The following is a 21,980-nucleotide window of genomic DNA, read 5'->3' as shown; positions in this document are numbered from 1 at the left end:
CGTTCTGGGAGGTGGGATTGATGGCTCAGAGCAGGGAACGATGGACCAGAGCAAACTCAAGTCCCTGAAATGGCTGGAAAAGCCAACTCCAACCCTCCCTCTGGACACATGTTGGCACTGGCCATCGAGGCTGGAAAACACAGGGCAAGGCAAGAGTTAAACCCTCCTGCTTGGGAATTAATTAACAACAGATGTGCTTGGTTTTAACTAATTACTCTCCTGCCAGCACTTGGTTTTATGGTTTTCTCAGAGTTGGAGCACCATGCCCACACCAGTGTTGACCCTGCTGGGTTTTCCTGGGCACCCTGGGCCCGCCTTCCCCAGCCTGGCTGGCCCTGAGTTTGATGTTTTAAGTGAAATAATTCAATGAAATTGGCTAAAACCCATTAAAACCAGTCACTTAAATCAGTATTATTTGGTATTTTGGTGCAGGGTCCCCCCAGCACTCCCTGGGGTGGGCAGTGCCTGATCCCAGCTGGCCACGGGGGTTTCCTTTTCCTACAATCCCTGCTGGGGATTGATTATTCCTGGGACACTGGGGGGCTTAATGATGGGAGCTCGTTGTTTAATTGCTGGGGGATTCCAGGGGCTGCTGAGCCTGTCGTGGCTGCAGAGGAAGAGGGAAAATTCTGGGAATTCTGCAGGCAGGTGTGGAACCCCTGGGATCCAGACCTGGCTCGTCCCCACTGCCCTGGGGTCTCCAGACACCCCGTTTTTCCATGGATGGAGCAGCTCAGGATGAGCCCCACATTTGGCTGCTCCTTCAGTGGGGAGGGCTGTCAGCAGCCCAGGCTATTTCTGTCCTCAATCACGATCAATAAAGCAGGAGAGGGTTTTTATTTTCCACTCCAAATACTTTCTCCATCCTGTTTCCTCCCAGTTCACACGGCAGACTGGGGAGCGCTCCAGCAAGGAGGCCCACGGAGCCTTTTCTTCCTCCTCCCCCTCCTCCTCTTCACCCTCCTCCTCCTCATGCCAACACAACCCCCACTCCTGCTCTGTGCCACCCCAAAATTCCCTCGCAATTCCCTGCAATCCAAGGGTTCAGCTGGGAGACGGGAGCGAGCCCTCGCACACTCAAAAGAAAACACTCCCAGAGCCAAAGGGGAAAAATAAAAAAAAAATAAACCCGGGTTTTTGGAAGGCAGAGCAGCTCATGTAATCCCAGGTTCTGGCAGGATGGGGGACGGGGCCGAGGGGAGACGACTGCAGTCTATTAAACTTCCTTTGAGAACCTGCCAGGCTGACAACAGCTGGAAGGAATTAACGTTTCGGGTCCACCAGCTCCTCTCCTCGCCTTCACCCTTCCCCAAAACCCAGCTTGAGGCCCGGCAGCATCATCACTTTTTCCCACTCCCTGGTGTCCCACAGTCTCTGGCCGCAGCCAATTCCTTTGATCCCAAACCTGCCAGAAACGTGAACATCCCCTGAATGAAAAATCCAGAGCCTGTGCTGGCACCAGCCCCCAGTCTGGGTCTGGTGCGTCCTGCGGGCTGGGACCGAGCTGCGGTGACACAGCTGCGGTGACACAGCTGCGGTGACACAGGGGCCATGTGACACAGCTGCGGTGACACAGCTGCGGTGACAGGGGCCATGTGACACAGCTGCGGTGACACAGCTGCGGTGACACAGCTGCGGTGACACAGGGGCCATGTGACACAGCTGCGGTGACACAGGGGCCATGTGGGACCCCTCAGCCTCCTGCACGAGGGACAGCGCTGCCAGGGGAGGGGGAAACACCCAGGGAGGGCAGGGAAGGGACAGGGAAGGGTTTGTTGGGTGTTTGTGGTCACTTTGGGGTGAACCCATCCATCCCATCCCTTGATTATGGGGTCATCCCCAAAAAAATGGGACAAACACCCGGGGAAGGCTTTGTTGTCACTTTGGGATGAACCCATCCATCCCATCCCTTGATTATGGGGTCATCCCCAAAAAAATGGGACAAACACTCAGAGAAGGGTTTGTTGTCACTTTGGGGTGAACCCATCCATCCCATCCCTTGATTATGGGGTCATCCCCAAAAAAATGGGACAAACACCCGGGGAAGGCTTTGTTGTCACTTTGGGGTGATATTTTAGCCCCTGTCCCCAACACGGGGGTGCTGCCCCTTGGCTCCCTACGCTGGGAGCTTGGCAGGATTTGGATGAGGGGAATAGGGGTGGGATGGCTCTGGAGTGTCTCACCAGCAGAGATCCCCCCAAAATTCCTGATTTCAAGAGGATGGGCAGAGATTCCCCAAAATTCCAGAGTTTTGAAGGGAGGGACAGAGAATCCCCCAAAATTCCAGAGTTTTGAGGGGAGGGACAGAGATCCCCCCCAAAATTCCAGAGTTTTGAGGGGAGGGACAGAGATCCCCCCAAAATTCCTGAGTTTTGAGGGGAGGGACAGAGAATCCCCCAAAATTCCTGAGTTTTGAGGGGAGGGACAGAGATCCCCCCCCAAATTCCTGAGTTTTGAGGGGAGGGACAGAGATCCCCCCAAAATTCCTGAGTTTTGAGGGGAGAGGGGTAGAAATTCCCCAGAATTTCCGAATTTTGAGTGGAGAGACAGAGATCCCTCAAAATCCCCAAGTTTCAATACTAAGGCAGAGATCCCCCAAAATTCCTGAGTTTTGATGAGAGAGGCAGAGATTCCCTCAAAATTGCCAAATTTTGAGTGGAGGGACAGAAATCCCCCAAAATTCCCGAGTCTTTTGGAATTTGAATTCCAGAGATTTGGCTTCCAAGAGGAGGCTGCGACCCAAATCAGAGCAGAGATCCCCACTTTGGGCTTTGCTACAGAATTAGAGGTGGAAAATTCGGGAATTTTCCCATTAACCCTTTCCTGGTTCCTTGGAGAAACCCAGGGAGCAGCTCACCCTCAGCTTGGAGAGGGATCTGCAATCCCAAGGGAGAAATGTGGATATTCCCAAATACAAAAATCCAGGGATCCCACTGGATTTGAGGGAAATTGAAGTCCAGGGTGGAAGAGCTGGATGGACACACAGATTCCATCCTGCTCCAGAGGGAATTCCCATCATCCAGGAATATCCTGGAGCTCGGTGCCAGGTGGGGAATTAGAGGAGTTTCCCAGGAAAACAGGAGGGAAAAGCAGGAATCACAATGGGACCAGTTGGCTGAAAGGTCCTCGGAAAAATCAAGGGGGGGGGAAAAAAAAAAAAAATCCAAGGGAAAAAATCAAGGGGAAAAAAAAAATCAAGGAAAAAATCAAAAGGAAAAAAAAAAAAACAAGGAAAAAATCAAGGGGAAAAAAAAAATCAAGGAAAAATAAAAAAAAAAAAAAAAACAAGGAAAAAATCAAGGGGGAAAAACAAATGAAGGAAAAATCAAAAGGAAAAAAAAAAGGGAAAAAATCAAGGGGAAAAAAAATCAAGGAAAAAATCAAAAGAAAAAAAAAGGAAAAAATCAAGGGGAAAAAAAATGAAGGAAAAATCAGAAGAAAAAAAAAAGGAAAAAATCAAGGGGGAAAAAAAATCAAGGAAAAATCAAAAGAAAAAACAAAAAACAAGGAAAAAATCAAGGGGGAAAAAAAGTCAAGGAAAAATCAAAAGGAAAAAAAAAAAAGGAAAAAATCTAGGGGGAAAAAAAGTCAAGGAAAAATCATTCCTTTTATTAAGGAATTTCTTCTTTCATTAAGGAATTTTTTCTTTTATTAAGGAATTTCTTCTTTTATTAAGGAATTTCTTCTTTTATTAAGGAATTCCTTGGGTTTTTTTAGGCCTTTCCCTTTTATTGAGGCATTTCTTGTTTATTAAGGAATTTCTTGCTCTATTACGGAATTTCTTGGCATATTAAGAAATTTTTGTTTATTGAGGAATTTCTTGGTTATTAAGGAATTTCTTCTTTTATTAAGAAATTTCTTGTTTTATTCAGGAATTTCATCTTTTATTGAGGAATTCCTTGTTTATTCAGGAATTTCTTGCTTCATTAATGAATTTCTTGTTTTATTAAGGAATTTCTTGTTTATTAAGTGATTTCTTCATATATGAAAAAATTTCTTGATTTTATAAAAGAATTTCTTGATTTATTAAAACATTCCTTGTTTATAAAGCACTGTCTTGATTTATAAAATAATTTCTTGTTTATCAAAGCATTTCCTGATTAATTCAGGAATTTCTCATTCTATTAAGATTTTTTAAATTAATATTTATTATTTATTATTATTTATTTTATTGATATTTTATTATATTTATTTTATTTATTCTTGTCCCAGGGACTCAGAATTTTCTCCAGCTTTTCCAGAGCCTTTTCCAGGCAGCCCCTGAGGAAGAGGAGCCTCCCGAACCCAAGGAGTGATTTCCTGCCACGTTTATTTTCTTTCGGAAGCAGGAGAGGAGCTGGGATTTGGGAATATCTGGGAGTTGGAGGTGCCAACATTCCGAAAGAATTCAGGAAAATATTTTGGGGAGGAAGAAAATTCAGCCCTGATTTCAGCCCTACGTAGGTTAAACTGAGTTATGAGGTGAAAAAAAAAAAAAATTATTTCATTAGAAATCACGTTTTAAACAAAATAGTGTTTTATTTTAAAATATTACATTTAAACGATGTTAAAACATTATGATACAATATGATATTGAAATGTCATAAACTGCAAAGTAGAATACGTCTTTATTTGTTTGATACTCTATTTATAAATAATTTTATACTCTATTTATAAATAATTTTATACTCCATTTATAAATAATTTTATGCTCTATTTATAAATATTTTTATACTCCATTTATAAATAATTTTATACTCCATTTTCAAATAATTTTATACTCCATTTTCAAATAATTTTATATTCCATTTTTAAATAATTTTATACTCCATTTTAAAATAATTTTATACTTTATTTATAAATAATTTTATACTCTATTTATAAATAATTTTATACTCCATTTTCAAATAATTTTATACTCCATTCATAAATAATTTTATACTCTATTTATAAATAATTTTATACTCCATTTATAAATAATTTTATACTTTATTTATATCCCATAAATCCTTAAGGGGGATTTGGGATGCTTTTTTTTTTTTTTTTTCTCCCCACCATGGTGCTCCCACTCCAAATGCGGCCCTGATTTGGGATTTTGCTGAGGATTTTGAGGGAATTCTCAGGAATTTTCGCCATGCCCACAAATTTCCTGGCTGTGCTTTTTCCATCCCTCTTGGAGCTTCCCAAATTTTCCCGAGGAGCTGCTCCCCAAAAAAAAAAAAAAAAAAAAAACCCCACCCAGATTTTAGGAACAAGCGGCTCCTGCAGGAGCAAATTCCCAAAATTTCTCTTAAATCCCAGATTTGGGATCTCGTGGCGTTCCCGGTGCCTCCAGCCCCGTCACCTTTCGAGGTGCGAAGTCTTTGGGATGTTCCCACCTGGCTGATCCCAAATTCCAGGGAATTCCAGGCACGTTCATTCCAGGCTGGATGCTGCCCTCTAGTGAAGTCGCCACCAGTCCGACCAGTCTGCCCAGTGAGCTCGGACTGGGAGCAGTTGGCAGAAGGATCCTCGGAAAAATCAAGGGGTGGGGGGGAAAAAAACAAAAAAACAAAAAAACCAAAACCAAAAAAACAAACAAAAAAAAACCACAAAAAACCCCCAAAAACAAACAAACAAAAAAAAAAAAAAAAAAAAAAACAAAAAACAAAACAAAAAACCCAAAACAAAAAAAAAAGGGGGAAAAATCAAGGGGGAAAATCAAGGGGAAAGCAAGGAGGAAATCAAAGGAAAATAAAGCGAAAATAAAGGAAAAAAAGTCAAGGGGGGGAAAAAAGGAAAAACAAGGGAAGTATCAAGGGGAAAGCGAGGTAAAAATCAATAAAAAATCAAGGAAAATCTGGGGAAATATCAAGGGAAAATCAAGGAAAAATCAAGGACAAATCAAGGACAAATCAAGGACAAATCAAGGACAAATCAAGGACAAATCAAGGAAAAATCAAGGAAAAATCAAGGAAAAATCAAGGAAAAATCAAGGGGGAAAAAACAAGGAAAAATCAAGAACAAATGAAGGACAAATCAAGGAAAAATCAAGGAAAAAATCAAGGAAAAATCAAGGAAAAATCAAGGAAAAATCAAGGGGGAAAAAACAAGGAAAAATCAAGAACAAATGAAGGAAAAATCAAGGACAAATCAAGGAAAAATCAAGGACAAATCAAGGAAAAATCAAGGAAAAATCAAGGACAAATCAAGGACAAATCAAGGAAAAATCAAGGAAAGATCAAGGAAAGATCAAGGAAAGATCAAGGGGAAAACCAAGGAAAAAAATCAAGGAAAAATGAAGGAAAAATGAAGGAAAATTCAAGGAAAAATCAAGGAAAAAAATCAAGGAAAAAAAATCAAGGAAAAAAAATCAAGGAAATGAAGACACGAGGATCGCATTTTCATTGCACCTCCTCTGATTTAGAGCAGCTTTTTAACTTTAAAAACCAAAAAATAAAACCAAAACCAAAAAATAAAAAGAAATATTATAAAATTGTTGTAAGAGGCTGACATGGGGGCAGTGAAATCCCCCCCAAAATGAGGTTCAAAGTGGCTTGAGCAGCCTTGAAGCTCTAAAAACAATTTAAAAGTTTGGGTTTTTTTGTTTTTTTTTTTTTTTAAGCGTTTCGTTTTTAATTAAATAAGTGAAAATTTAATGAGCTGCACACTCCCAGTGGCAGGGAGGGGTTGAGTTTGTGGTGCCCGCATTTTTCACGTGGGCAGGGGACAGAAAAATTCAGAAAACCCCCAAAATCCTCCCCAAATTCTTAATCCACAGCAGGAAAATAATACCTGCGTTTGGTTTTTTTGGGGGTTTTTTTGTTTTTTTTTTTTTGGATTTTTAGCCCAAATCAGGTGCTGGGAGTGGCAGGTTCACAGAGCTGAGCTGGCACCTCAAATATTCCAGAAATCCTGGGGATTTTAAAGAAAAAAGAAAAAAAAAATTAAATAAATAAATAAAAGTTTGCTGTTAATTGGTGCCAACCTCGAGAATTCCCTGCAGTGGAATTCGGAGGAATGAAAAAAAGTAGTGAGAAATGGAGGGGAAAAAAGAAAAAAAATGTAAAAATGTAAAAAAAAATAAATAAATAAAAAATCTATCAGGTTCTTCTTTTGCCACCATCATCCCCAAGTATAAAAGTAAATATATATATATACACACATATATATACACATATATATATATACATATATATACATATATATACACATATATATACACATATATATACATATATATATACATATATATATACACACATATATACACATATATATATTATATATATATATATATATAAAACAACCTGTCCCTTTGTCCCCTTCCCTTGCCCTCTACAGACGCCAAAAAAAAAAAATCAAATAAAAAAATCGAATTAAAATTTAGCAGAAGACAGAGGGCGATTAAAATCAATCAATCAATCAATCAATCAATAAAATACATGAGGTTTTTAGCTTTTTTTTTTAAAAAAAAAAAAAAAAAAAAAAACAAGAAGATCCTTAACAAAGGCCAGAATATTACCAGGGTTGATTCTTCAGCTGCTACCTGATAATCTCGAGTTGAGCAAGCTTTATTAACGTTGGAAGCCTCGGCTCTTTGTTAATTAAGGGCTTTGCTAATGATTTGGAATATTGGCCGGTTCTGGGGGATGTTGATGAATAGAGACCTCGCTAAGATTTATTCCTAATTATCTCATTTGTCTCCCTCCATTACTTTTTATGGCTGAAATTTATGGAGCTATTACCGGGGACCTCGCAGCGGCTCCGAGATGATTTGGGAGAAGAGAGATGTTTAATAATAATAACAATAATAATAATAATAATAATAATAATAACAATTAAAAGCTGGATTAATAGGAAAGCGATTACAGAGGGGCAGGAGGTGGGGGCTGCTCCTGGGGTGACCCCAGGGATGGGTCCTGGCAGGGAGAAATGTCCTTGCTCAGCAGCCAGAGGCTGTCTGGGATGTTGGGAAAGTTGGGAAATTCTTCCTGGCACCTGTAAGAGTTGGGAATTCTTTCAGAAGGAGAAATCCAAAGGATTTTCCCAGGGGTTTTTCCCCATCCCGGTCTCCTTCCCTTCCTCTCTTACAAACGATGCTCTTGAGCCTCTGGGATGCTCTGGCTCCTGATCCACCCCAAAAGCTGAAATTTGTGACCCAAAAGCTCAAATTTGTGACCCCAAAAGCTGAAATTTGTGACCCCGAAAGCTGAAATTTGTGACCCCCAAAAGCTGAAGTTTGTGACCCCCAAAAGCTGAAGTTTGTGACCCCCAATGCTGAAATTTGTGACCCCAAAAGCTGAAGTTTGTGACCCCAAAAGCTGAAATTTGTGACCCCCAAAAGCTGAAATTTGTGACCCCCAAAAGCTGAAGTTTGTGACCCCCAAAAGCTCAAATTTGTGACACCCAAAAGCTAAAATTTGTGACCCCAAAAGCTGAAGTTTGTGATCCCAAAAGCTGAAGTTTGTGACCCCAAAAGCTGAAATTTGTGACCCCAAAAGCTGAAGTTTGTGACCCCCAATGCTGAAATTTTTGACCCAGAAGCACCTCAGGGTCACTCCTTTAACCCCAGTGCTGCCATTTCCACTCTCACCCCGATAAAATAATCCAGTGGTTGAGTATCGGACACCTCTGGACGTGCATCACGGAATTTCCTGTGTCCCCACCTGCGATTTTGGTGGCAGTGACAAATCCCAACCAGCACATCCAGCCCCAAAAATCCAAGGGGTTTCCCAGAATTTTCCCCATCCAGATCTTCTCCCTCCCATCAAAATGATGCTCCTGAGCCTCTGGGGATGCTCTGGCTCCTGATCCACCCCAAAACTGAAATTTGTGACCCAAAAGCTGAAATTTGTGACCCCGAAAGCTGAAATTTGTGACCCCCAAAAGCTCAAATTTGTGACCCACAAAAGCTGAAATTTGTGACCCCGAAAGCTGAAATTTGTGACCCCAAAAGCTGAAATTTGTGACCCCAAAAGCTGAAGTTTGTGACCCAAAAGCTCAAATTTGTGACACCCAAAAGCTAAAATTTGTGACCCCAAAAGCTGAAATTTGTGACCCCAAAAGCTGAAGTTTGTGATCCCAAAAGCTGAAGTTTGTGACCCCAAAAGCTGAAATTTGTGACCCCAAAAGCTGAAGTTTGTGACCCCCAATGCTGAAATTTTTGACCCAGAAGCACCTCAGGGTCACTCCTTTAACCCCAGTGCTGCCATTTCCACTCTCACCCCGATAAAATAATCCAGTGGTTGAGTATCGGACACCTCTGGACGTGCATCACGGAATTTCCTGTGTCCCCACCTGCGATTTTGGTGGCAGTGACAAATCCCAACCAGCACATCCAGCCCCAAAAATCCAAGGGGTTTCCCAGCAAACCAACCCTTTTTCTCCCACCCCATTTGGGGCTGAGCCCCCCACTCATTAATTACCCTGCAGAAAGCAATGATCATTTTTCCTCTCTCCCAGTTTCTCCCAGTAAACATTTGGCCAGTCCTATGGAATTTGCCTCACAAAGGAGAGCCGGGAGCAGCTCATCTCCCTGGAGTATTTTTCCTGTATCTTCCAGCCTGTAAACCTACTCTTGTCCCGATAAGAGCCCTCACACAAAAGATCAAAAGCGGCCAGATTCTCATGGAGAGCAAGGTTTTGCTGCCTTTTTTTATTATTATTATTTCCCCATTTTTTATTTTTTATTTTTTTTTTAATTCTAAATTTACAGATCCAGAAGGAGAAGCTGCATTCCCGCCCAGGAATGCAGATTAAAATAATTACCCGCAGATGGTTTCATTAGGCAAGAAGAGAGGGGGAATAAAAATTATAAATGAGCATTAGGGGTTTGGGGAATCCCAAATTGTAGAGTTGGTCTTGGGGGGGAATGGGGACAGGAGTGTCCCAGCACGTCCCAGGATCCGAGGAAGATGAGGGAGCTGTTTCTTCCTCCGGGTTCCCGGTTGGAAACAGCGCAGGGATTGGGATTGAAGTTGGGATTTATGGATGGATGGGGCAGGGATGGACATGGGGGTGTCCAACCATGCAGAATCCTGGGAATCTCCACCCAAATCCAGAGTCCAGCACGCTGAGGACACAGCGAACCTGGGAGCGGGCTCAGATCCCCCATCCCCCTTTCCTGCCCCTGGTGATGCCAACAGCACCAGCTGAGGGTTGGGATCGGGATGAGGAGCGGGATAAGGAGCGGGATGAGGAGCGGGATCAGGATGAGGAGCGGGATCGGGATGAGGACTGGGATGAGGACAGGGATGAGGATCGGGGTGAGGATCAGGATGAGGATTGGGACCAGGATCGGGATGATGATCAGGATCAGAAACAGGACAAGGATGAGGATCAGGATCGGGATGGGGATCAGGATAAGGACTGGGATGAGGACCAGGATCTGGATGAGGATCGGGATGAAGATTGGGACCAGGATCAGGATGATGATCAGGATCAGAATCAGGACAAGGATCAGGATCGGGATGAAGTTTGGGATCAGAATCGGGATGAAAACCATGATGAGGATCAGGAACAGGACAAAGATCAGGACAAGGATTGGGATCAGGACAAAAATCAGAATCAGGATCAGGATGAGGACCAGGATGAGGATCAGGACTGGGATCAGGATGGGGAGCAGGACAAGGATCAGAACCAGGATGAGGACTGGGATCAGAACAAGGATTGGGATGAGGATCAGAATCAGGATGAGGATCAGGAGAATCAGGATTGGGTTCAGGATGAGGATCGGGATCAGGATCAGGCTCAGCCTGGGAGTGATGCACCCCCTTCCCACCCGAGCTGCAGCCCCATCAACACAGATGGCAAAATCTAAATGTTATGATAAGGTATTTCTCCCAAATTTCCATCTTAATAGAATTACGAGCCTGTAATTACCCTACAAGCCTGAAAACCTGCCGGAATCCCAATTAGGAATCTGAGGACATAATTGGTCCCTAATTAGAAAGATTTGTCAAATGAGCACAATTTTCTCACCTCTTTTTCTTTTTATTTTTTTCCCCTCCCCCCTTTTCCTTTCCTCCTCTTTTCCCCCTGGTGAAAATACAGATATTTTCTTTCCCCCTCCACCTCTTTCCCCATAAACACAGAGCTGCAATCCCAGCTGCACATCCCATTCTTCCAGGCTCTTGGGAAAGACAGGCTCTGCAGCAGGTGTTGGGACAGTTTTTTGGGTTTTTTTTTTTTTTTTTTTTTTGTGTTTTTTTTTAAATTTCCTGGAAAACTGCACAGTTAAAAAATGATAAAAAAATACATAAATAAGAAACAGAGAGGGAGAGACCTGGAAGACTCCAGGCTTGTTCCCCTGTGAGGATGAGCACTGTGGCCTGGCTGGGGGGGGGGTAGGAGATGCTGGAGCAGATTTGGGGATGGGGGATGTGGAGAAGGTGGAAGAAGATAGCATCACCCCATGGCTGCTATTCCCAGTAGGTTTTGGGAAGCAGGGACTGCGATGGAGCACCCCCAGTCCCTCATGGCAGTGGCAGAGCTGGATCTGGGTAAATGCTCTCCTAAAATCCAGGTTTTGAGGTGAAACACAGAGCCAGGTTGACCCACAATCCTGGAGTCCTGCGGTGCCCACGGAGCGTGAAATCCACCCTGAGAGCAAAGCCAGGATGCCCAAACAGGTAAGAGCACCCGGTCACCCCAGTGTGCCCGTTTTGGGTGGGATCAACCCTCACCCCTGCAAAGAAGTGGCCACGTGAAAGCCTGAGGGGGTTTGGGGCTCATCCTGAAGGAGCTGGAAGGGGGATGACTCCAGAGGAGGATTCTACATCACCAACAGCCCCAAGGAGTGCTCCTATCCCCCCACAGGTGTTCCTGCACCCCATCCCTGTCCCAAATCCCACCTGGAGCACCCACACCATCCCCGTGCCACGTGCTGGCAGCACAATCCCCCCCTTCATCATCTTCCTCCTCCTCCCACCAGAGCCTCTTCAGTTAAAAGCGACAACAGGAGGGGAGGGATGGAGGGGGGAGCATAGGGGGAAGCCTGGTTTTCCTAATTAACAATTAGCACAGAGTGTGCTGCTAATTATGTGGTTCCATGTAATTAAGAAGCTAATTAGTGCAGTGTCAATTAAGATTTAATTAGTACCCTTGTCAAAAATACTTGAAAGCACCGTTTATATGCGAGTACTTCAATATTTCAATGGTCACGATCCCGGCGGCGCGGGGAGCCGAGCCTGGGAACAGCAACCCCGACTTTATTGATATTGTCCTTTCCAAGCTGCCACGTGTGTCCTGTCACACACCTGGATTGATTCCACAGGCACCTGGGGAAGTGGCACGGCTCGGCTTCCCGCCGGCATGGGGATGTTGGTGTCCCCAGGGATGTGCCAGGTGGGTGTGGAGCATCCCTTACCTGTGCAAGCAGCACCTGGTGCTTGGGACACGGGGCTGGAAGGGATTTCTCCACCTCTCAGCAGCTCTGCACAAGCCAAGGCCATGCCCAGGGAGCTTCTTCGATTCCCAAAGCGAGGATGTAACACCCACAACGAGGGGATTCTGTGCATCCAAGTGCTTTTATCCTTAAAATTATTCCTGCTGCTTCCAAAGGTGACAACAGCAAATCTGCGCCGTTCCAGCCTGGAAAAAGAGTGGAGCAGCACATGTCTCCAAAGGGACACTTCGGGGGTGGCTCCACGAAGCTGCTGCTCCTCCAAGCTCTGGGCACAAAGGTGAGACAAGAAAAATTCCCAAAAATCCTTGGGAACCACAGGCAGAGCAAAGGAGGAGGCGAGAAGGGGAGATGGGAATAACAACAACACCGACCCCACAGCAGTGCAGGGAAAACCTCCCCTGGTCCCTGCCCATGCTCCTCGGGATCACTCTGGAATTCCTCACGTCGGGAATGGTGTGGGCTGAGGCAGGAGGAGGAAAGGAAGAAATATGTGGAGGGCTCTGGAAGCTTCACATAAACCAAAACCCACCTCCACAAACACGCCAAGGGAACCTCAGCAGTTTGTAAATCATCCCCTGCGAGCCCGGAGACGACAGAGCGCAGCCAGAGGTTGGGATTTTCCAAAGGGGAGGCGTGGGGCTGTTTGCAGGGAGCGAGTTTGGATGTGCCACGGGATGGGACAGAACCTCCTGAGCTCCACATTCCCTGGGAGTCATTCCAGGTGATTCCAGAAAACCCCCAGGAAACGATCCATGTGTAAATCCAGGAACACACTCCTGCCAAAACAAGAAAATCAGCCTGGCTCACTCAGGGAGCTCTTTGCTACATATTTTGAGTATAAATTAGTTTTATTCAGGTTTTTGGCTTGGTTTGGGAGCAGGTTGTTGACCCCAAGCAATCCCAGAGAACATCCAAGCTGGAGCCTTCTCGCCATGCACACCCAAAATCCCCATCATCCCACAGAAATCTTCAGCACTTTCACCAAACATCCCACCCCCTCCCCAGCAAAAAATCCACGGGACATTTACAACTCAAGCACAGACTGGGAGGTTTCTGGCCTCGAGGAAATTTGGGAAGCTCCGTCCCCCAGGGATGCTCCTTTGGGCTCCAGGCTGGTCCCTTGGCCTGGCACAGAGCTGCGTGCTGGGGATGAGGACAGGGGGACACCTTCCCATCCCAACAGAAGGAGCTGCTGTTTTTTGGGATCATTTTGCAGCCAAGCTCTGTTTGTGTGAGGTCCTGCTCACAAACTGATTTTCTGACGGTTTTTATCTGTCCAAGGACCACGGACCACGTTCCATGGATCAATCCCAAACCTCCTCGAGGCCAGAAACTTCCCAGTTCGTGCTTGTCTAGATCATTTCTTGTCAATTCTTGCTCAGGATGTGGTGGGGTCAGCACCTGCCTTCAAATGGGAGAAAGGAGATGAGGGATGGAGCAGCTCATCCTAAACAGCCTCAGCCACCACACCTGGAACCAAACTGGGCAAAGCCACCACTCCAGAGTCACACAGGAAGGGATGAGGAGAGCACAGAGGATGCCCAGGAGGGGCTGGGATTATTTTTTTTCCCCTTTTCCCCTTTTTGTCCCTGCCTTGCATGGAGCGACTCATCCTCAAACAGCCTCAGCCATCCCACCTGGAACCAAACCTGGCAAAGCCACCAGAGTCACACAGGCAGGGGGACAAGGAGTCAGAGGAGCACAGGAAGGGCTGAGAATTTTTCTCCCCATTCCCTTTTCTCTCTCTCCTTTCTTGGATGGAGCAGCTGAACCATCACCCATCCTACTCGAGCCAAACTGGGCAAAGCCACCACTCGGCAGTGACACAGGAAAGGATCAGGAGTCTGGGGAGCACCAGGTTGCCCAGGAGGGGCTGGGATTTTTTATTCCTTCTCCTTTTTTTGCCCCTGCCTTGCATGGAGCGACTCATCCTCAAACAGCCACAGCCATCCCACCTGGAACCAAACCTGGCAAAGCCACACAGGCAGGGGGACAAGGAGGTGCACAGAGAGTCCATCCCAAGAGTGGATGAGGGCTTTTTTTCCCTTTTCCCCTTTTTGTCCCTGCCTTGATGGAGCAGCTGAACCATCACCCATCCTACTCCAGCCAAACTGGGCAAAGCCACCACTCAGGAGTGACACAGGAAGGGATGAGGAGTCCCGGGAGCGCACAGGATGCCCAAAAGGGGCTGGAATTTTTTTTCCCCTTTTCCTTTTTTGCCCCTGCCTTGCACGGAGCAGCTCATCCTCAACCATCACCCATCCTACTCCAGCCAAACTGGGCAAAGCCACCACTCAGGAGTCACACGGGAAAGGATGAGGAGAGCACAGAGGATGCCCAGGAGGGACTTGGATTTTATTTTTTTTTTCCTTTTTTTCCCATTTTTTTGCCCCTGCCTTGCACGGAGCATCTCATCCTCAACCATCACCCATCCTACTCGAGCTAAACCAGGCAAAGCCACCACTCAGGAGTGACACAGGAAGGGATGAGGAGTCCGGGAAGCGCACAGGATGCCCAAGAGGGGCTGGAATTTTTATTATTTTTTTTTCCCCTTTTCCTTTTTTTCCCTCCCCCCTGCCTTGGCCGCGGCTGAGCCGCTGCTCTCCCACAACGGCTGCCAAAATACAGCGAGACAGGGTATAATTACAGACACTTACTGCGGCCATTACACCACCAGCACGGGCTGCGCAAAGTGACACACGACCCGTCAACTCCTTATTCACGCCATTAAGGGGACTCATTAGCATCTTCGCTCAGAAGCAAAATTACCCTCACTGCTCATTTCAAGATGTCATAAATTTTAATTTAGGACCCAAAGATAGCACAATGGGAGCGGAGCTGGCTCTCTCCCGGCAGTCGCTGGCTGGTTGAGGGAGGTGGAGGTGGTGGGAGGGAGGAGGGAGGGTGGTGGTGGGGTTGGAGGGGGAGGAAAGAGGAATGAAAGGGTTGGTTTGATAGAAGATGGTGGGGTTTTGAGGAGAGATGGGGAAGGAGGGACGAGGAGAAGTTCTCCATCCTCTTGGAAGCAGTGGAGGGGGAGGAGGGATGAACATTTCCTGGGAGGAGAGGGAGAGCTGGGGGAGTTTTGAGCCACAACCCGGCTCTTCTAAATCCCCTTCCTCAGGAGCTGCTCCAGCCCTGGAAGTGTCCGAGGCCACGCTGGGATTGTGGAAGGGACCGTGGAAGGTGTCCCTGCCCACGGCAGCCGGTGGGACAGGGTGAGGTCCCTTCAAACCCAGACAATCCAACGATTCCACGAGCCAGCGGCATCGTTCAGGGCTGGATTTTTTGGGGAAAAATCTCCAAAACCCCTCAGAGGGATATGGGAAGGTGGATCCCAGAGGGACAGAAGCCCAGGGCTGTGATGATGCTGCAGCAGCGGAGGGCAGATCTCCGTGGTCGGGACACATTTTGGTTTAGGAGGTACAAACCATCCCTGGCAATCCCAATGCCATCACACTGCTCTGGGTGTTCCCACTCCCCAGTGAGAGCAGCCCCAGAGCCTGGGGCACCCCCAAACCATCCATTTTTGGCTCCTTCCCCCTTGCTGGACTGGGATCTCTGCAGCCCGGAGCTCAGCAGAAGGGTGGGGATGTGCTGTAATTCCCACCAAAAAAAAAAAAAAGAAAAAGGGCTGCTTTTCTTTTAGTGTAAAAAGTAGCTCCTGGAACGGCAGAGCAACTTCTGCAAAAGCCTTTTCCAGCCCATCTCTCCTCCAGCCAAGCCCTGAGAAGCTCCCTGGTGAGTTTTGGGGGGCTCAGCCCATCCCAGCACACCCCAGCCTGTGGGTGCTGCTTTAAACCTCCCCGAGGAAGGAGAGAGGAGACCCCCCCTGATCTCCCCTTCCCTGAAAACTCTGCCAGCAGCAGAGGCAATTACAAACCCCTTAAACTTTACCAGCTACCAGGCTCGTGATTAATGAGTTCAAATGTCCACATCTCTAAAAAACAGGGGCGGGGGGGAAAGAATTAGAAGCAAAGCAGCTCCAATTACAGGCAGCCGAGGGACTCTGGCCCACTCCTGCGCCATAAGAACATATATCCAGAAAGGTTATGTTAATTTTTAATGTACAAGGCCATAATTAATTTCTGGGGCTGGCTGGATTAGTAGAGAGTGTAAATTCCAGCCTCAGCTTGGGCTGCAGATAAACCAACACCGCAGAGGGCTGGGGCCTCAGGGCTCCCCATGCTGGAGCAAAGCCAAGACCACAGATTTTGGTGGCTCCTGGGGGCTCTGTGTCCTCCCAGCTGGTCACAACCCCGTTCTGCCAGTCCTGGGCACGCTGCTGGTGGCACCAGGGATGGAGCTGCCCTAGAGGTTGGCACCACATCCAGCCTGGGAGATGCTAAAGCATCCAGAGGAGCTTTGGAAAGGTGGAAACTCCGAATAATCTCTCCAGAAGCCTTCGGAGAGGCTGGGAGGGAGGGGTGTGCACCGGGCAGGCAGGGATCATGTGGCCTGGAAATACAGTAAGTTTTTAAAGGAAAGAAAAGGCTCCATTATTCTCCCATTAAAGTCTCCCCCTCTCTCCCTTCCCTCTGTCAGTCTCTCCTTCGCTCGCTGACTTCCCCCAGCCTCTCCGAAGACAGATCGTTCCCTTAATCATTCTGGAAAAGAACCCCAAGCTGATATAATATTATAATTAATTAATTCACTAAAAAGGTATTAAATTTCTTTTCCCCCCTGTGGATATTATCTGAATTCATTGACCTTTAGAAAAATCACCCTCTAATTGTAACCAGGTTCAAGTGCATTTCCAGCCTGTCCCTTTTACATTAATAATATCTTCCAGGACTCCACTATGCTGCTTAAATATTGTATAAATTTCACTGCCCCCTCAAAAAAGGAGAGAGAGAAAGGCATGAAATGAAAACTCGGAGCTGATTAAACCAGCTCCAGAGCATTGAGGGAAGAGGGGAAAAGAACTCCAGGGTGGAGTGGGAGATGGACAAATGCACAGCAGGGCCCTGGAGGGGCTCGGGCTGAGGAATCTCACATTCCCAGGAGGAAAATTCCTAGATTGGGATTTGGGAAGGCTCACACCCAACCTGAAGGGGTTCAGGGTGAGGAATCCCACATTCCCAGGAGGAAAATCGCAGGACTGGGATGCAGGGAGGCTCCCAGGCAGAGAGAGCAGACTGCCAGGATTTAGGGTGCAGCCTGTTGGGAGAAGAGGTCTCTGTGTGTCCATAAAAGCCTCTTTGGGCGTCCCTGTGGCACGGTGAGCACCAGAGAAGTGAATTCCAGCCGGGATTTGCAAACACCAGGACAATCGAGGCACTGCTCCCCTCAGCCTGGCTCTCTTTGGGGTCCCAGCACCCCCTGAGCTGCCACCCCCCTGTGCCCTGGGATCGTGCTGCTGCTCTGGCCATGCCAGGTGTCCCCTCTCCTGGTGGCAGGGATGGAGCTCTGTGCTCTGTGACTGCTCAAACATCCAGCCAGGAGCTGCTCCAGCATCCAGGGCTGTAAATCCAGCGGCAGGCACGGAAAATCCAGATGTGCTGGGAGTCTGTGGGGCCAGAGCTGCCCTGGCAGAAATCCCAGCCCTGCCAGGCTCGGTGGAGCGGGGCCATTTGGCACCAGAGGAGACTTGGGGGTGCAGATTCCTGCAGATCTACAGGGGAGGCAGAACTGAGCCTCTCCCAGCACCTCAGAATGGTCTGAGCTGGGTCTGACACTCACAGAACTGGGATTTTCCCCACGGGGGAGTTTGCATCCCATGGGAAAGGGCCAGGTCACTTCCCTGTGTCACCCTCAGTGTCCTCCCCTGGGTGCTGAGGAAACTGAGGAACCTTCCACCTGCACCTCAATTCCCTCTCCCAGGGCTTCTTTTCCCCAGCACATCCATTGCCCTCCTCCCAGCTCCACCACCCTTCACCCCACAGTTCTTCACCCCACGGCCACTTCCAGAAATCCTCCCAGCCATGACAACAGGAGTGAGGGCTCCCCCAAAAATCCCAAAGGCTCCCCAATCCTGCAGCCTTAAAAAGCTGCTGGTGGAAAAACAGCAGGCCAAACACGCCCAGGGAGTGACCCTTCCCAGCCAGAGACTCACCCAGGGACCCTCCAAGCCCCTTCTCTTTGGAATAAATTTCTGGACAAGCATCAGAGGTTTTCCTGTCTCTCCTTCTTTATTGGAAAGATTTCCTTGCAAGGAGCTTCTCTGGTTTCTGGGAGCCAAGGCAGCTGTGTGGCTGCTCCCCCACCTGAAAAAAGCCATCCCTTCCTCCTGACCTCATCCCAACTGTTGCCACAACAGCCCCGGGAGAGGCTTCAGGGTCGAGGGTTTGGGCTCAGGTGGGAAAAGAGCAGCAGGAGCAGCTGAAGGGCTCAAAACTTGGAAAGGGCTCTGAGGGAGCCAGAAAGGAAACGAAGGGAGTTGGTGGGAGAAGGAAAATTCAGCCAGAGCCCAGCACTGAGGCAGGGAATGGCTCCAGAGCACAGGGCTGGGCTGGCCCGTGCCAGGGATGCCACGGGGTCACTGGGGATGAGTTCAGAGAGTCCAAGATTTGGGGTGAAGCCCTTTGATTTTCCCTCTCTGCTCCTCCTCTGCTCAAACATCCAGGGCCTGGCCACACATCTCCAGAGGTGCTGAGGGATGGCTTGGCTGCTGCTCATTCCTTCTTCCTTCAGGATCAAGCCCACTCTCTGTTATAGTAAAGATTTTATTTTTTTTTCCCTCCCCAAGAGATGTTTCTGCAGAAAATGCTCTGGGATTTGAGAAACAACTGGAAATGAGGATTTGTGAGGGGGCTGGAGAAACAACTTGCCACCAGCACCTGTGAGGGGTTGGAGACACATCCAAAAGCTGGTGCTGGGGAGTCCCAGCTCTCTTTCTATGGATTTGTTTTCAGACAAGTCCAGTCTGAGCATGAAGTAACAGAACTAAACCCAGATCTTAAACCTGGAGCAGCACAGGGGACGTGGCTGCAGCCTGGAGCATCAAATCCCCTGCTCCTGCTTGGGGAGGGTGTCAGCCCCAGGACAAAATTCCCAGCAAATTTCAGCATCAGCTACCAGGGAGAGCTGGGATTTGTGTGGTGCAGTTCCCACAGAGAACCCCAAAATGGATTGGGTTGAAAGTGACCCCAAAACCCATCCGGTGCTGCCCCGTGCCATGGCACGGACACCTCCCACCATCCCAGGCTGCTCCAGCCTGGCCATGTGCACTGCCAGGGATCCAGGGACAGCCACAGCTGCTCTGGGAAATCCATTCCAGGGCCTCCCCAGCCTCCCAGGGAACAATTCCATCCCATCCAGCCCAGCCCTCTGGCAGTTTAAAACCATTCCCTGTGTCCTGTCCCTCCATCCCTTGTCCCCCATCCCACCCCAGCTTTCCTGGAGCCCCTTCAGACTCTGCAAGGGGCTCTGAGCTCTCCCTGGAGCCTTCTCCTCTCCAGGTGAGCACCCCCAGCTCTCCCAGCCTGGCTCCAGCCCTGGGAGAATCCTCTGGATTTACTCCAGCACCTCCAGGTCCTGCTGCTGCCGGACCCCGGGGCTGGAAGCAGCTCCGCAGGTGAAGCTCTCACCGGAGCGGGGACTGAGAGCCCAAATCACCGTGTCCAGGACCTGGAGCACCGCAGATCCCAGGGGAGCGCCCCTTTTCCCGTTCCCGAGTCCCGGGAGCCGGCGGAGCTCGGGCAGCGCGTCCCGCCCAGCCCCGGCTCCTCCGCAACCTTCGGGCTCTCTCTTGTGGCTGTTCAGCCCCGCTGCAGCCTCGCCGCTGCCGTCCCGACCCTCCCGGCCCCGTGTCCCCTTCCCGGGGTTCCCTCCACCCTCTCCCGGTGTTCCCATCCTTCCTCGTTCCCATGGGAGCAATCCTGAAATTGGGAGAAGCCCTCGGCACGGGCGGGGGGACAGCGGGCAGGACCCTCCCATTGTCTCCATCCATCCATCCATCCATCATCCATCCATCATCCATCCATCCATCATCCATCCATCCATCCATCCATCATCCATCCATCCATCCATCCATCCATCCATCCATCATCCATCCATCATCCATCATCCATCATCCATCATCCATCCATCCATCCATCATCCATCCATCATCATCATCCATCCATCATCCATCCATCATCATCATCCATCCATCCATCCATCCATCATCCATCCATCCATCATCCATCATCCATCCATCATCCATCATCCATCCATCCATCCATCATCCATCATCCATCCATCCATCCATCCATCCATCCATCATCCATCCATCATCCATCATCCATCCATCATCCATCATCCATCCATCCATCCATCATCCATCCATCCATCATCCATCCATCATCCATCATCCATCCATCATCCATCCATCATCCATCCATCATCCATCCATCCATCATCCATCATCCATCATCCATCATCCATCATCCATCCATCCATCCATCCATCCATCATCCATCCATCCATCCATCATCCATCATCCATCCATCCATCCATCATCCATCATCCATCCATCCATCATCCATCCATCATCCATCATCCATCCATCCATCCATCATCCATCCATCCATCCATCATCCATCCATCCATCATCCATCATCCATCATCCATCATCCATCATCCATCCATCCATCCATCATCCATCATCCATCCATCATCCATCCATCCATCCATCATCCATCCATCCATCATCCATCCATCATCCATCCATCCATCCATCCATCCATCCATCATCCATCCATCATCCATCCATCCCTCCCTCCCTCCCTCCATCCATCCATCCATCCATCCATCCATCCATCCATCCCAGTCCGTCCCAGTCCATCCCAGTCTGCAGGCAGAGCCCGGCACCAGCTCATCACCCCAACCCAGCGCTCCCTCCCTTTTCTCTCCCACTCGCAGCCTCTCCACCGATCTTTCCGTGGGTGGCTCACAGGCTGTCATTAAGAGCCTCCTCTCCTGTCCCCACGGCTGCTGTGGAAGCCGAGGAAAGCCCCTTTCCTCCTCTCTCTCTCCCCTTTATAATTTTATTTTTCCCCCCTCCTCCCTGCAGCACATAAAGAGATGACAGTGCTCCGAGCCAGGGTCTTTTGCATTTCTGAGTTGGTTCTGTTAATTGGAAGGAGGGTTAAGAATCTGCAAGGTCGTTTCAATCTCCATCTGACCTTCAGAGTAATCCTCTATGCCAACACCAGAGCATGTCATTAAAATGAGGCCCCTCTTCCATATCCCGGCATCCCTTTATTCTCTCCTTGTGCACATTAATTGCTCATAAGTTGATTTGATCTCCCTATTCTGCAAGAAGTAAATTGCCCTCTTATTTCGCCATTTTCATCCTGTTTTCTTAATTAGGCCCTTAAAAATCTCTAGGGCCTCAGCCGGGCCGCAGGCCTCATCCTGGGAATAAATTTTGATCTCAGTCTGATAAAGAGTGAGCAAAGCCCGAGCTGGAACAATGTCATTGGCTCCCCTCCCTCCCCTCGTGCTATTCTCCTGACATGAAAAGGCTATCAGTTTTTCTCTGTGTTAATATAGGAAATAATTCACACTTCAGGCGTTGTTCTCTATTTAGTGTTCACACTCCCCTGATAAATCAAATCAGGGATTTTTTTTTTTAATTTTTTTTTTTTTCTGTAAATTGTCTGGAACCACTCGCTCCTTCTCCTCCCCC

Source organism: Cinclus cinclus, chromosome 27 (genome assembly GCF_963662255.1).
Source record: "Cinclus cinclus chromosome 27, bCinCin1.1, whole genome shotgun sequence".
NCBI classification, from domain to species: domain Eukaryota; kingdom Metazoa; phylum Chordata; class Aves; order Passeriformes; family Cinclidae; genus Cinclus; species Cinclus cinclus.
This window is presented reverse-complemented; position numbering follows the sequence as displayed.